The sequence below is a fragment of the Chionomys nivalis genome, chromosome 7 (assembly GCF_950005125.1).
Source record: "Chionomys nivalis chromosome 7, mChiNiv1.1, whole genome shotgun sequence".
Classification (NCBI taxonomy): Eukaryota; Metazoa; Chordata; class Mammalia; order Rodentia; family Cricetidae; genus Chionomys; species Chionomys nivalis.
In genome coordinates this window covers 92516680-92534191 of record NC_080092.1, presented here as the reverse complement: position 1 = coordinate 92534191, position 17512 = coordinate 92516680, and positions in this window count along the sequence as shown.

Below are 17512 nucleotides of genomic sequence, written 5' to 3'. Positions count from 1 at the left end.
GTAAAGTTTTACCTGGTGACCCACTCGGAATGATGTTATGGAAATGAATACTTTAAAATATATGTGCATGTATGTATGTGTATGTATATATATATATATGTGTATGTGTGCGTGTGCGTGTGTGTGTGTGTGTGTATAAAACACAGCCCCATTTGGGCTTTTTAAAACCACTACTTCCTGCATCTTATGACTAAGCCTATGTAATTAAGCCAAGATCACTTTTTCCACTCCACCCAAACTTCGTAAAAACCTGTTGTAATTTTTCCTTGATTCATTTGCTCTTTTGTATTTCTTTTTTCAGTTCCTTCAGACTAATGATTTCAAATGAAAGACTTTCAAATCAATGGGTGACCCAATGATTAACTGATTCTTTTAACGCTGTAAAAAGAGAAATCCATTACATGCTGGGGGGATGAAGCAAAGGAGGGAGGGAGTCTCTTAACAGCAGTATGCTTTATTTATAGCTTTGAGCCTTGGCTCCCGAGAAGGCAGTGGAGGTGGTGGGTGGGAGCCATGGTGGTGGTAAATGATACTCATTTGTAAGCATCAGCAATATTCACCAAGAAAAATAAAGAAGTGATTTGTGGAATCCATTAAGTTATAGGCATGAGTAATAACTTAAGAGTTAGCAGCATGGGCCTTTAACAGGTATTTGAGTTTTAAAATGCAGTATGCATTGCAATTTTCAGGGCCTGTGTCCTAAATGGTAAGACATATGTCAAAAACTGGTCCATAAAACAAAACATTCAAACTGAAAACTTTATTCACTTTGGCTTTGTCTTACCCTTTCTCTTTTATCCAGAAATGAATCAATCCACTAACATTTGCAGAGACTCAGCTTTGGCCCAGCAGTCTAGTAGGGAATATGGAAGAAACAAGGCTTATCTATATATATAGATAAAACACAAGCCCTCTGGACTTAAGACAGTTCTCAGGGGACCAACCTTTCCTTTCCTACTGTCTCCACAAATATCTTCTAACTCATTAACCAAAGTCTTCACATTTGTGGTTGCTCTACTTACCGGATACAAATGTAAGACACCTGTATTTATCTAGCGACCAAACTTTTTTTTTTTTTGGTTTTTCGAGACAGGGTTTCTCTGTGGCTTTGGAGCCTGTCCCGGAACTAGCTCTTGTAGACCAGGCTGGCCTCGAACTCCCAGAGATCCACCTGCCTCTGCCTCCCGAGTGCTGGGATTAAAGGCATGCGCCACCACCGCCCGGCTCACTGTCCTTGTATTCTTGATGACGAATGCATCCCAGTCTTTTTCTAGAGGAGACCACTGTAAAGTTAAAGGATGTGTCCAGCACCTCTTCAAGTAATGGTGCTGTCTACTGATTATTTCAATCCAATATAGATTTGATACTGGATTCAATGCTTTAGATAGTAATGATAAGAAACCCGTACTCTTTTTTTTTTTTTTTCTTCTGACCTCATTTCACTGCGCTAACAGGTATTTGTTTTCATAACAGCAGAACCAAAGGACAATCATTGACACAGCCTTTGAGGGAGTGGCCAAGTTCCTACAAGCCATATCCACTTTTTTGGCATACACTGACATGTAGCCCACGAAGACACCAGCACTTTAGAAGATTAAATGATACTTCACAGTGAAAACTGTTCCAGAGTCTTTTTCCCAGCATTCGATTTTTCATGGCCAATACTCTTCTGTTCAACTGTCTGGCACCATGGCCCATGTATGGTTACAGCCCCAGACTGTGGCAAAAATATCAGCTATTTTACGTTTTCTTTTAACATAAAATCTCGGAGATCTTTGTAATAGTGATACCTTGGAGGAATGAGTGGGCTTCCATCCAAAGTTTCAGAAAGTTGTATTTCTAGAATGATAAAATCATATTTTTAGGAACTGAAATCGAGTCGGTTATCTCCCAATTCTCATCTTTCGCTCTGCCTCCTGTGTCTTTTCTGTCTCTTCCATTCCTTCTTTCTGAACGCACTGGCCATCGAAGACCGACTTAGCAAGCGAGAATGTTCCCTCAGTAAGGCTGCCACAAGTGTGGGCAACCTCTGCTGCCAGCCCAGTCCCAAGGCCAGGGTAGTCTCGAGTTTCGCTGACATTTGCAAACCTTTGGGTACTTGTAGACGGAGCTATGATTACAGATGGAACTCATTTGATATGTGGCCACTAGTGTCCCAATCTGGCAGAGTAGCTGATGTTTAGCTTTGTGTGGGACTTGGGAGGGAACACAAAGGAGAAATTGCAAGCCCTGTCCTGAGTGGGGGCGGGAGGAACCTCAGGTGAATTTCAGTTGCCGTGAGTCACTTAGAAAACCTTTGGCCAAAATCCTTATGATTTCCTCTTTCCTAATAGATGATCTCTTTCCTAATGGCAATTTATACTTTGGATTTTCAGTTTGTCCTGCAAAGGCCCCTCGACTTCCAGCACCACTCCTTTGCATCTTGAAGGGTATAAACAGATGGTTTTGGGCAATGAAAGTCCATCAGAATATCATGTTGACTCAGCGACACAATGCTGCTTTACGTGGTGTCTTTGGCCAAAGCTTCCATGGGAGAAAATGGTAACTAGCTCTAGTTTTCCTCTTAGCTGTGGGAGTTTAGGAGACCGCTCTCGCCGCCATTACTCAATAATCAGGCTTGACAGTGTTCTCAGAGGCTAATAATGACACTTTTCTTACGTCAGGTGAGTATTTCAACTTGAAGGCCTCATTTTATAAATGGATGAACTCCAGAGTAAAGAAATACTTTATCAAAGTCAAGTTCAGGAGTATCTTGAGTTTCTATCAAGGAAGAGCAATGACGGGAGCCCTGAGAGTCTACGCAGGAACGCCTTCTTGTCATGACTCCTGCATGTGGAGATTTTGAACTGTCAGCAGTGAAAGAAATAGCTGTAATACTTAATCTTCTTCAGTGGAATCCTCCTTCCGTGAATTCTGGGCAAACCATTAGCAAAGTCATTCACATGCTCGGAAGGAGGGGACATCCTGATTCCAAATGCCACAAGTCATTGAGTTGAAACTGTTCATTAAAACCTTTTTCTTTTCTGGTTAATTTGAGCTTTTGTCTCAGATTATTTCTTATGTCAGAGGTATAAGAGCTAGCAGGCAAAAGGGACTATTATTGTACGCTGAGATCTCAGGCCTGGGTGTGGCTTTGAAGTGCTACCTCCAGACAGCAGCAAGGTGCCAGGCTTCAAGCATCAGGACTGGCAAGGCTGTGTATACAAAGCAGAGATTGTCTGTGTTTTTACTGCCCTGGACCAGCTTTTCTTTTGCCCTTGTTTTACCTTCCTTCCCAATATACAATGTACTCTAGTCCTGATTTCCCCACTGGATCCTTCCTCTCTTCCTGATAGCAAGAGGAACCTTACTGGTGGGCAGAGAAATGAGCAAAATACATAACTGAAGTATGTGTGTGTGTGTATGTGTGTGTGTGTGTGTGTGTGAGAGAGAGAGAGAGAGAGAGAGAGAGAGAGAGAGCTATTAAAAGCTCCCATGTCAGATTCCTTACAAACAACTTCCTGCAGTTTTACTAAAAGCACAAGGGGCAGGCATTGTAATTAAGATGAAGAGCGAAGGTGAGCATCCCAAACTAAGGTCCCATGGTGGCCACTTGGGGGTGGATTTGAAATGAATATCTTTTTACTAATATAATCTAGATTAAATTAACAACATTTCCTAAATTCTACTGGAAAGAAACTTACTTTTTTTGTGAATCCCAATCTATTGCCTCAGTTCTCACCGCCTACACACACACACACACACACACACACACATCTCTTGAAATGTGGTGTCATGCATCCCAGGCTGGCCTCAAACTGTGCAGTGAAACATGAATGGTTCATCTTCCTGTCTCCATCTCTCGAATCCTGGGATGACAGATGTGAGCCCCACAGTGTGGGAGAGAAGCACTCTACCGAATTAGCTACAGCTCCAGGGCTGTCACATCTTTTAAAGGAAATCATTTTGAATTTTCCAGAGAGATAAGAAAAAAATGGCTTGACCAAGTTGTCTTTTTATCTTCTTAAGCCTTAAAGTTAAACTTCTGTTGGGTATGAGGGGCATGGGGGCGCAGTTCTAGCATTGATGCTAACAATACGGCACAATTCTTCAACTGTAAGAATTGGTAGTGATGATCAAAATGTTGATAATCATTATACGAGACTTAGTGCTGTCTTCTTTCTGTGCATTGGCTCATTTGATCAAGGAATAAATACTGTTGGTTAATTAATTAGTTAAGGTCAGTTAGCTTCTCATGGGCACATAGGTGCATGAACCTGAATCTAATGCTCTTACATTTGCAACAGAGACCTGGGTTGTTCCTGAGTAATGATAGCACAGTATTTCACTGAGCAATGGAGTGTGACTTCAGAGAGGCTGCCAGGAATTCTTGGTCATTATCATGGGCTTTGTCACTGGGGCTAGGATGAACAGGAAGAACAGCATGCCTTATCACTTGAGACACCTTATCCTACCTAAGTATGTATGCTGGAGGAAAGTCACGGGTTGACCTTTGACTAAGGTGATCTTTTTTAACATTTGTGTGTTTGTGTGTGTATATGTGATATCTGTGTGTGATTTGTGTATGTATGCTGTGTATATGTATGTGTATGTGGTGTAAGTGTCTGTGTGTGTCTGTGTGTGCGTGTGTGTGTATGTGTCTGTCTGGTTTATGCATTTGTGTGTATGATATCTGTGTGCATGTGTGTATGTCTGGTGTATGTGGTTATGTGTGTTATATCTGTGTGTGTATATAATTGTGATTTATATGTATGATGTGTATGTGAATATAAGTGTATGTGGTATAAGTGGCTGTGTGTGTTAGGTGTCTGTGTGTATGTGATCTGTGCATGTATGATGTGTGTGTGTGTGTGTTTGTGTGTGTATTCAAGTATATAAGTATGACATACTGAAGGCGAAGGCATAAGTCATAAACAATCCCAAGCTAGTTTGGAATTATGATTAATATAATGGTTATTTATTTAAAGGGGAAAACACAGATCACTGTCCCAGACAACAGCCCTCTGCGCAATCAGGAAGGGAGTCTAGTCACCGGAAGCGGAGCAGGAAGTAAGAGAGAGCCAGGAGGGAAGTGGCCACTTTTTTAAAGGGAGAGAGACCACGCCCCAATGGGCTGGTATCTCAGCGGCTATTGGCTGGAGGAGCGGAAAAACCTCCTGCAACACCTCCCCCTTTTGTTTAAGTAAGAGAGTTCTAAACCTACTATGAAATTATATACAATAAGTACAAATATCCTCTTCTAACTAGCTTAGGTCTTGTATAATAAATAGCTTGGCCAAGTCATGAGTGGAAAGTAACTACATTTATATAGTCTTCAACCCCATCGAAGATCTGAGAAGGGAAATAATGTTACCTGAGTAATTAGGAAGTGCAATCAAACAACTTCCAAAACATGCAACAAATCACAGAGACAACTTAGATGTAGGTTCTTGTCTTCCACCCTTACCTCATCATTCAACTGTCTTGTTATCTCCCATAAATTCTCTGCCTCTGCCTCCAAGCACTGGGACGATAGACCTGAGTTCTAGGCATTGGTACTCAAGTCTTCATGCATGCATGGCAAGCATTGTACCCACTAAGCCATCTCTCCAGCCTAAGTTGAATCCCTTTTTATTCTCTGTTGGCCTTTATTAAGTAACAATATTAAGAAACATATGTATAGAAGACAGGCTGAAGTATGTTTTATTTTGTTGGTTGACTTACTTTACAGTTCAGTTTTGTATCCTGTGTCTATTTTGTAGGGGAGATGAAGGGAAGACATCAGGACGAATGTGTTGGCAAATAATTGCGGACAAAGGGAAGCGAAACAGTGGCTAAAGTGTTTGTTTTCCACTTGTTTTCAAGGGTGCATTAAGAGCACAACAAACTAAGAAACATGAGATAGAAGAGAAGATAAATTCTTATTCCTGGGGCCAGTGAGACTGCTCAGGAGTTCAGCGCACCTACTACTCTATCAGAGGACCTGAGTTTGATTCCCAGCATTTATACTGGGCAGTGTGCCACTGTCTCTAATTCCAGATCCAGGGACTCTTATACCCTCTCTGGTCTCTGACGGCACTCCCCACATGTGGCACACACCCACTCACACAGATACATATGCACACATAAATACAAATAAATATGAAAAAACAAATTCTTCCTTATGTCTTTCTCTGCTGTAACTATTTTAAGTGACACTCTACGGTCCTGAGAATGCTTCCAGCAGTATGATACTGTTTTACTCAATCACAAACACTGAGGGTCAGATTTAAGCAATCTGTACAAAGGCCACAGCCATCACTAGTAAGTGAGAGCTATCTCAGTTACAAAAGAATGATCTTCCAGGCTGTAAAAGTCACATCAGTTTAGCACATCATATTATCCATTATGTTTAAATCAAGATTTGGGGACCATTGAGATGGCACAGAGGGTAGAGGTCACTGTTGCTAAGCTTGGCAACCTGAGTTCAATCCCTGGCACCCACATAATAGCAGGAGAGAACTGACTTTTGTAAATTGACCCCTGACCTCCACATGAGTGCTTATGGTATTCTGTCTATCTATGAGATTGTCTTCCCCTTTGAGAGATTTTAAATGCTTAATTATTGAGCACAGGTGGTATGGAAATTCTTTTCTACGTGTAGAGTTTAGGTTATGCTTAGCAATCTCGTTTTTAAATGAAATAATAGTGACCTGAAGGAAGTTTCTTTGTTCTTTGGAATGGAAACAGTGCCGAGGTATGAGGCCTGGATGTGAGACATACAACAGGAGCATCAGAAACACAGGTTTCCTTGGCATCTCTTGGTAACTCCATCTCTAAAGGATACAGCCATCCGTCATATCCTTCTACATTCCCAGGTGACAGCTGGAGATTCGGTCCCTGGCTCTGTATTTCCCATGGAAAGTACAAGAAATTTTGAGACAGAAAAGCCAGCAAATGCCTCAAGTGTTGCTGCCCTATCCAGATTTCTCAAAACCGTGCCCCCTCCTTCAAATTACACCTTGTTGGCCACTCTTAACATAGGGGAGTTTGCAAATAAAGTCTTTTGGCTGGGCATATTGCCACATGGATTAAATTTGGGGTTCTGTTACTACGAAAGAATGGGATAATGGCTATTGGATAAGCTACTTGAAGTATTAACCGCAATTAGCTAATCAAGTGCTCAGCCCCAGTGGCAGGACTTCCAACATAAATTCATTAAAATAACATCCTCATTGATGTGTGTGGTCTATGATCATTAATAAATAATTGGATCAGCTGCCCACTCAAGGGAGAAGCCGTGGAGGATGTAGGCTTTGGAGACTCTGAGAAGGGAGGCGTCTCAGGGGGACTGTCACTCTTGGTTGGGAAAGGTAGGGATGATTCATCAGCTTTAACAGATCCTAATCAATGCCCTCTGAATACTCACCTGGCTCCAGCCAACCAGGCAGGAGACAGATATTTCAAAGCTACAGCTCTGCTGGCACCAAACGAGAGAGAGAAAGAGAGAGAGAGAGAGAGAGAGAGAGAGAGAGAGAGAGAGAGAGAGAGAGAGAGAAAGAGAGAGAACATCTACCTCAGGTATGTCAGCTTCTTCGGCAAGCTGATCGGATTTAAAATATCTGCTTCATTTTACAAAAAAAAAAAAAAAAAAAAAAAAAACCAACAACAACCATATACTCATAGGACTAGATGGAACTCAGCGGGGCTTTTTCTATCCGAAGCAAGACCCTGTCGGTACTTTCCCCACATAGCTTGTCAGAGTAGGTGTCCAGTCAATCACACTGCAGAGTCTGTGCTTATTAAACGATTTAAGAGTTTTAGCCATCTACCCTTGAATTAGCTTTAACAACCCCAGAGATTTTTTTTCTGTCTTTCTCTTCCTGGACTCCTACTTCCTTCCAACATTTGCAACAGGCCTAGCTAGAGGCAGAGGCGTGGCTTGGCTTTCCATCCCGCGGCCTCCCCTCCAATCAGCCGTGTCATGGTGGAATTTTTATTAGCCATAACTTTTTTTACTGGCTAGATTAATGTGATTGAAAGCATCGCACCCAGTAAATACTGTCTGCTATTTGTTTTAGCAATACCTGTGGAAAAAGGGCAATTGGGACCCAGGCACAGCAGAGCTGGTGAAGCCATTGGCTGCGCAGAACTCGTTGGGGGCCCCTTTGACTGATGACCAGGGGATGCTCTTCTTCGAGGGAGGTCCGCCCAGCAAGAGGCTCCATTGGTGCATGCGGCTGCCATGTGTAGCCATGATTCACTTCACTGACTATCAAAGCTTTCTACAACTTTGCTTGCTGACTTTTGACCAGAGGTTCCCTTTCAACACAAGGAAAATCTGCCTAGAGAGAGACGGAGAGAAAGCACACGGCAGGGAAATAAATGGCAGCCGTGTTCCTGGCGGTCTAGGTTTTATGGCCCGAGGCGCTCCTGCTCGAGTCTGCCCCGTGGTGCTGCCTGGTGGATGTGTTTGGTGGCATTTTATGGAGCATGGTTTATAATCAGCATGGATTATTGTAACAACAACAAGGGGGATATTCAACAAAACCTTGTTGGATGGCAAAGGCCCTACACAAAACCCTCTTCAGAGGCCTGGGACCCAAGCGGAGTGTTGATTAAATCACCTTCGGAAATGTCCTTTCACGGAAGCCTATGTGTTTGGAAGCAGATTTTAAAAGAAGGTGCGGGGTCTGCAAGCCATTGGTCCCCATCTGTTTTCTCCCCTCTGACCTTGGTTGTTTGATTACCTGGTCATGACCCCTTCTCGAGTGGAATAAATGGTCTGCACAGACAGTTGGTGGAAGCTTCACCTTTAGGCCTCCAGCTCTGCCTGGAGTCCTCTTGCTTGTTCCTTCCTGGAGGAGAAATAAAAAAAGAACCACATTTCTCTTCCGTAAAAGAAAAAAAGTTATGAAAGAGAAGCACAAACAGAGAATGAGCCAAATTGCTAAAGGGTATCAAGAATTGAAATACAGCCTCCAAAGTTGCGTGTACAGAGAGAAACCCTAAAACGTTCCCCAACCCCAACCTGGAGCATTGATCTGCCTGAATTTCTTTAGTCTCAGGCCAGTTTCAACCATTAGAAGACTTACAATTATAAAGTTGGCAGGGGCTGCAGCCCATGGTGGCTGGAGGGGATTCACTTTGTAAATTCAGTTCCTTGGGTAGGTGGTATTGGCAAGATCATCCTGTTCCCTCTGTGCCAACTCTGAAAGCCCAGAATGCCTTTCCTGGATTGGGGTTCAGCAAGGCAAGCTTGGAAGAGAACGAGACTGGAAGGAGGATGAAGTAGAAAGACCAAGAAAGGTGAAGATGGAGAAGCTACAGGAAGAAGGATAGAAGTCATGAATGAGAGGGAACAAAGAGAAGAAAGCAATGCACAATGCAGAAAGAGTAAGGGAAGAGAAAGGGGACAGGCAGAAAGGTAAGGAAGACATCTTTGGAAACTAGATTTAAAAATCATGAGACGCCATGGATCTGCCACCAGAGAAAAACATGCTGCCAAAACTTAACCAGTAAGCCACCGCCATGTGGCGATACACAGATGAATAGAAATGGGTTAAATCAAGATGTGAGACTTAGCCAATAAGAAGTTAGAGCTAATGGGCCAAGCAGTGTTTTAATTAATACAGCTTCTGTGTGGTTATTTTGAGGCTAACCTAGCCAGGTGGCCCTTCCCCTGCAACAATCATGAATATCTTTTTTTAGAAATTGGAATTTTGACTTCACAAGTTTTCTTCACAGTTTGGGCTATCAGTGTCATATCTGTTCCTTGTTACAACTCTTCCTGAAACCAAGGCCTGTGCAGCACAGACAGGATGAATGCTCACCTTGTGGGCATGAATGTGAAGTGCTTCACTGTGGTAATTCCACCTTCCTGGCAGGACATTGATAGAGGAAGCCTGGATGGATCGCAGCAATGGCTTATTCTGGGAACTGCCATCCAGTCTCCTACCAGGCAGGGGCTCTAATCTCCGCCGCATGTGCAGGGTTTATTTTTCCAAGCATGGTACCGTCTATGACTCACAGGACTCAGATGGTCCTTGCTAATGGGCCCTTGTACAAATCAAGAATGTGACACACGGCGAGGCACGCAGCTTAACAATCACAAACAGCAGCATGGTTAATGGGGGGTGAAGCTTCGGTGGCATGTGTCACACCAAAGGGCCGACGCCTCATTCTCCCAGAGGCCACAGATGAAGGGTCTCCATACTGTGTAATAATGATAAAATATTGCCATCTGTTGGCATGCTGTGTAAGCAGACTGTCACTTACCACCATTGATGATTTTCCAGGCTGCCCTTCACATTTGCCTGGAGAGAGGATATGTGAAAAATACTGGGTTAAGAAAAATACAGAACATGGGAGGCTGAATGTCTATAAGAGAGATAAATGCAACATCCTGGATGCTCAAATCGGAAGAAAACAGAGGGCATCACCTTAGTCCAGGCAAGCAGAAATAAAGCTGCTGAAAGCAACTGGCCTCTAATTCAATGAATCAGAGGATTTGGACTTCTGATGGGATGTGACATGAAATGGCACTTGGGATACCAGAGTCCTGTAGGGAGTTTTCTATCATGTGTGATCTTTATCACAAGAGTAATAGATAATATATAGCTCTGAAGATCACACAGTGTTCAGGCAAAATGGTAAAGCATGATAACCTAAAACATTCGCTAGTATAACCATCCATTCATTCTTGGAAAAATAAAATAAACTAATAAACTTACTTGTAATATTTTTCTAAGAACTTGCAAAATTGAGGTGAAAAACGGAAGCTGAAAACCAGTGCAAGAATCATGGTCCCTCAGATGCCGTGAAAGGATTTATCAGATCTGATCATCGAGGTGGTGGTTATAATGTCCATTCTGGTACAGTGCTATACTGTCTCTTAGGACAGAGATGCCTATAAGAGAAAGAAAGAATGAATGGAAGGAAGGTAGAAAGGAGAGAAGTAGAGAGAGAGAGAGAGAGAGAGAGAGAGAGCGAGAGAGAGAGAGAGAGAGAAACTGGGATCTCAGGCTTAGAGAGATGGCTCAGCAGTTAAGAGTCCTTACTGCTCTTCCAGAGTTCCTGACCTGACTCCCAGCATCCATAATCGGCAACTCAGCTCCTCACAAATCTAGTTTTGGGGGATCCAATACCCTCTTGTAGCCTCTGTGACAACTGGCAGATGCATGCTATACATATACATAAATAATAATACATCTGTTTTTCAAAGAAAGAAAAACCCTTCATTTATATAGATATAGATAGATATTTGTAGTATCCATAAGCAATATGTAGAAAACACAATAACCCGAATCCCCAAATCTCATATATTGTTTTCTTCCATATACAGTCATTGAGCTTTATTTTCATGCTTTGAAAACCACAGAAAGATAAGCAGAGATCAGGAAGTCCAAATTATGACCCAATTAAACATTGAAGGACCAAAGTAAGAGACAGAAATAGATACAACTGATGGTCATAAAATATGGTGGTTCAATTGATACAAAAATATTTTTTTTCACTCTCGCCCCTTGAAATTTTTGCTTTTAGGGTCCCAGAAACTCAGTCATCCACTTCCTAATGTAATTCTTTGCCTCAGGCTTACCTTTCTGTCTTTTCCTTGGCAATCATTGGAGGAGATAAACCTTAGAAAGGGGAATGTCCATATCCGACAATAAGGATTATTTTCTGTGTAGTGTGTTAGTGCCACAGCAAGTGTGCCCTTGTAACGTTCATTCATAATACTCATCATATATTCTACCAGACTCGATTGCTCTCTCTTATTCTCCCCTGCCCTCTCCTTTTATGCTTCTCCATCCACCTTTCTAGTAGTCACCCTTTTGCTTTTGTGTCCTTGAGTTTTCTTTTCTAGTTCTCACATATGAGAGAACACATGATACTTAGCTTTTTATTGGTTTGGCTTGTTTCACATGACACTGTTGTCTCCAGTCCCATCCATTTTTGTATAAATGAAGCATTCAATTCTACTCTCCCTCTTCTTGAACTCACTGACTAAAGTGTAGATTTTTATGATCCTGGGATAGGTCTCATCATTTGTCTGAGGTAGTTCGAATATGGGGCTTGTAAATTTATCATGTTTATCTTGACGCCTGCATGGATAAGTTCAAGAGGCAATGCTTTCTGGATAAATGCCACACCTCAGGGAACTGTCTGGAAAGATGGCTCCAGATGGGTAAAGGTGTTTGCCACGCAGCCTGGCAACCTGAGTTCAATTTAGAAACCTACGTGTTGGAAAAAAAAAATCAACTTCACAAAGGTGTATCTATCTAATTGCATGAGCACACTGGCTCATATTGGTAGTGAAAAGAAACCAGGGCGATCAGACCAGCTATCCAGAATCAGAGGTCTCTTAGACTCAAAGACTCCACAACAACCTTCAACTATCATCTGGACAATTTGAGAAAATTGCCTTTGTTTATAATTGCTGTGCAACATTGCGATTCCAGAATCCCAGTTAAGCAGGATGCCTGTGCTTCAGAATTAAAACCACAGTTTCCCACACACCCTTTCATACATGGTGACTGTATTGCAATGCTAAAAGACCAATCCCTCAGCAGCACTGAGAATACTAAAAGTTGTAAGCTGTAACATGGATAGGTTGTTCTAGCCTGGGTCACGATACTGAACATGCTGACTGCTCAATTTCATTTCTGAAACAGGATTGGGTTTTAGCTGAACGAAGCACAGTTTTCAGAACAGCATCTCCATGGCCATTTCTGCCTACAATGCTTATCAATTCATCACTGGCGCACCTAAGATCTTTAACATTTAGTAGATTAAAAAAAATAAAATAAAAGTGTTGCAGTGTGCCAACAATGTCCCAAACCAAAGCTTCTGCTTGGTATCACCTTCCTGGGTATAGGCTCCACTTCAAATGTTTGTTCTGTTACAATTAATCACATGCTTTTCAAATGTCAACATAATTTCCATGGTCTGGTAAAAAGTAGTATTCATAATAGAGAAAAATAATAGAGTAACCATTAAAAATTGATCCGTCACTGTTCATTTTGAAATTGTCGGTTCTGCCTGAGCAAACCATATGGAATTTTCAAAGTTTCCATCAACGTACCTCTGTATTCCTGCTTGGAAAGCCTGCTTGCTTCTCCATAACCTGCCAGCATTCGCCATTTAGCAGGACTGTGCGTGAATGAATACATGGTGGAAGAACTACAGTGTTTTTTTTTTTTTTTAATTTTAGAAACTCAGACCATGGTGTCTGATGACCTTTATACACAAACAGCAAGTCGGCTTATGGATAATGGCAGCCATGCATTGGGAGTTCAACTATAATAGTTATTAATGAAAAAATAACAGAATTGTAAGCAAATTTGAATATGTGTATACCTTCTAGATGGAGGGGCTTCTATTGAGGGTCAATTCCTTTACATCCAAGTATACTCTATAGATGGCTATGACAAGAAGGAACTCTATATTCTTTATCTCAGTAGGAGTCTTTGGAGGCAGTTCTGTGAAAATAAATGCACTCTTCATTTGGAAAAATATCCCTCTAGAAGGTCACTTTCTTGCTTTTTTAAAATGCAAAGGCCCCAGGCTAACACTATAGTTTGCCACAGTGACTTTGAGTCCGTAGGTGTCATATAGACTAAAAGAGTCCTTTAACTAGAAACCACTCATTTGGAATCCCTGGATTTGCATCATTCCAAATGATTCCCAATCATTTGGAATCACTATATTTTAACTTTTAGATTTCTATACAGCTAAAAACTAAGGCCTGCAAGTTACCCAAAATATGTGTCTACTCTCAACTATACCTTTTCAAAGAAAGTTCAAAGAATAAAGACACAGAAGAGAATCAGATGATAATACAAACTATTCAGCTCAGTAATTTTTTTGGTTTTTTTTCAATGTAGTGGCTAAATAATGCCTAGATATAATAAAATTAATAATTATATCAGGCTGACTTACATGTGAATACTCCATTATCATGTCAGTATATGTTGTAGCAGGCCGCTTGTTCCTCTCGGCCACCCAGAACCAAAATAATCACACAGAAACTATATTAATTAAATTACTGCTTGGCTTATTAGATCTAACTTCTTATTGGCTGACTTTTGCATAATAATTTAACCCATTTCTATTAATCTGTGTATCATGACATGCCTGTGGCTTACCAGCTAAAGTTCTGTCTGACTTCCGTGGGGCTGCATGGCTTTTCCTTGACTCCACCCTTCTTTCTCCTAGCATTCAGTTTAGTTTTTCCTGGCCTAGCTGTGTTTCCCTATAGCTCTGCTATAGACCCAAAGCAGTTCGTTTATTAAGCAATGATATTCACAGCATGCAGAGGGAAATACCACATCACCTCCCCTTTTTTGTTTAAATGAAAAGGAAGAATTTATCTTCAACATAGTGAAATTATATATAACAAAACAGGTATCAAGCAATAATTACAGGTGCAATGTTTATATCTACTTGTCTTTTATCATAACTAAAGAAAACTATAACTATAAATTCTTCAACTCCATCAAAGGCTCCAGAAGGATATAATATTACCTAAGTAAACAGGAAGTGCATTGTAAGCAACTTTCAAAACTCTAGATTCGACAGAGACATCTTGCTTCTTAGACAGTCACCCAAAGTTCTTCTGTACTGTTGGGTCATCCATCTTCAGCCTACAGACCCATACTATCTGGCAGACTTTTCACGAAGCAGGAAATTTGAAAGACTATTTTGCGTCTATTGGCAGTTTGTCAGTCACTTTCTTTTGTCCCCTGCAGACTGTCTTCAGACTCTTACATGAAACAGGAACCCTGAAGGACAGTCTTTCCTCCTTTAATCTATGATTGTCTGCACTATGTCTCTTTAAAGACTTTGTTTTGTTTTTAAAACCATTAATTTTTTATAACTCTCTATACTCTCTTTCCTCTCTCTTCCAAGCCTATGTACATTTATCAAACAATGTGACCCTTTTAGAGGTCTTTTTTTTGTCTGAATCTGTCCTGTTGTGTATTTGTAATTCTTTACTGTCCAGGAATACTTCTTAAAATGCTAAGTGCTTCTTAAAAACTTAAACTGTGGCATTGCTAGGGTATATACTGTGCTTACTGCTTGCCCTGCCCAGTCCAGCATGGTGGAGCTCTTTGCTGCCTTTGAGAGCCATGCCCACAGCCCCATTCTCAGGCACACAGCCAGTCCATGCCACCATTAAACAAGCTCTAGCAGTCTGCTCTCAAACCCCACTCAAATGCTCTGTAGCCAGACCTCCTTCCTGAAAGAATTTGTGCTAGCAGCATGGCCCAGAAAGCTGGCATTTCAAAACATCACAGTTTCTTTTTTTTCCTGCTACTGCTGAATCAGGAAAACCTCTCTTAATGGAGTCATGCTTCTGCTTGCTTCTAGCAAACAGAGCCAACCAAGAAAATGCTGCTTCCAAACCATGCTTAATTCTGTTCTTTTGTGTCTAGGATTTTTTTTTTTTTCGAGACAGGGTTTTCATGTAGCTTTGGTGCCTGTCTCAGAACTAGCTCTTGTAGACCAGGCTGGCCTCAAACTCCGAGAGATCAGCCTGGCTCTGCCTCCCGAGTGCTGAGATTAAAGGCGTGCGCCACCACCGCCCGGCTTCTAGGATTCTTTCTTAAGCTTTCTCAGGTTTTACATGGACTTAGTCCACCATGCTGGCACACCAATTTGTTGCAGGGAGCAGGAGCTACTTGTTGGTTCCTGGCCGCTTAGCCCCAAAATAGCCACACAAATACTGTATCAATTAAATCACTGCTTGGCCCATTAGCTCTAGCTTCTTATTAGATGACTCTTACATGATACCATATCTTTAGCAGCTTCTATTTGTCTGAAAAAAATTGCAAAGGCATGGGACCATCCGCCAGAGCATGGGAAACCAGCCTGTGCACTCAGAGAAGAATGGATCTCCCTTCCCCAGCATCCATAACTGGCCATAACTGCTAGTGGTTTCCCAGTAAAGTGGTGGGGCCTGAGGACCATCTACCCCAACCTAATTGGCCTTTGTGTGTGTGTGTGTGTGTGTGTTTAAGTTTTCTTTTTAATGACATGAAGTTAGGACAGGGAGGTGAGAAGTGAAAGATCGATATAGCCAGATTTCATTACATGCATACTTTTATGAAATTCTAGAAAAAAACTGTGTGAATACACAGAAACTAAGAAATAATACAAAGAAACTGAAAGTACCTATAGGGCGAGACTGCTTAGGAAAATTACAAATTTGACAGGAAAGAAAGAAGGCATTAAAATAACTTTTGGTGGGAGAGTTAGAGAGATCTTTATTATAAATTCATAATTAGGAGGGAGAGAGAAAGAGTGAGAGCAAGTGGGGAGAGCTATCTGAGTTAGGCATGACAGACAGGGAAGGGGGACTTCAGAGAAAGAGTTAGGAAACCAGGGTACAGCCAAAGTCATATGGAGGTTCTGGCCAGCCACTGACAGTAATGGGTGGAAGAGGAGAAAAAGGAAAACTATGTCTTTCTGAGTCAGGACACAGGAAGAAGGGTAGACCCTATATACACAACCTCAAGGCATCTAGGAGGGACTGTCCAAATTTTTAATATTTAATAATGAGGACTAGTCATTGAACCTGTCTGATACTTCTCACTCTTACACCAAAATGCCTCTTCCCAGTAAATCCCTCTCCTATTTTTCTGTCTTCTTTTTGTCTGAGATCCACTGAGTCTAAGTAGAGTATCTTATCCTGGAATGATGGATGGTGATTTATATGAACAGTGGCCACTGATCCACAGAAGATGAAACCACATCTTCTAGTGATGGTAAAATGCACCAGCTGTATCACCTCCTGTTGGGCTCAGGAAATATCCAGGAAGAAAAGAAAGAAAGAAAGAAAGAAAGAATGTGAGAGTCAGAGAGTGGGGAAATATGTAGGAAAAAAAGATATCTTCTGAACATAATATAGCCACTGTGTTCACGGACTCATTGAAGGTAGACACTTCATATGCTTCTTCTTTTTTTTTTTTTTTGGTTTTTCGAGACAGGGTTTCTCTGTAGCTTTGATGCCTGTCCGCGGAACTAGCTCTTGTAGACCAGGCTGGCCTCGAACTCCCAGAGATCCGCCTGCCTCTGCCTCCCTAGTGCTAGGATTAAATGTGTGCGCCACCACCGCCCGGCACTTCATATGCTTCTAAAAAAAAAAAAAAAAAAAAAAAAAAAAAAAAACCAAACCTCTATTGATGCCAAATAAAAAATATACCTCTGAGAGAATTATCTAAGTAATTGAAGCATGCAAATTAGTTATACTCCATTTTTAGAAATTAAGTTTTAGAAATTTCAGATAATGCGAACTTACAAAAGTAGTTTTCTCTTGACAGTACAGCAACAGAGGAAAATTAAATATTATTTTTGAGATACCCTTTAAAAATATGTCAAATGAATTCAAAAGTCGAAAAGGCCAGGGGTCACAGAAGCGTGCTGTCAATATGATTTTGAAAGCTAACTGTTTTCTAAGCTTTATAGCATGGTTGCTGCTTTTCCTGAGGGTTCTGTGATAATTTCAGGCCTTCGTCTTGACTTCACTAATCCTGAGATAGCAGCAGATGGA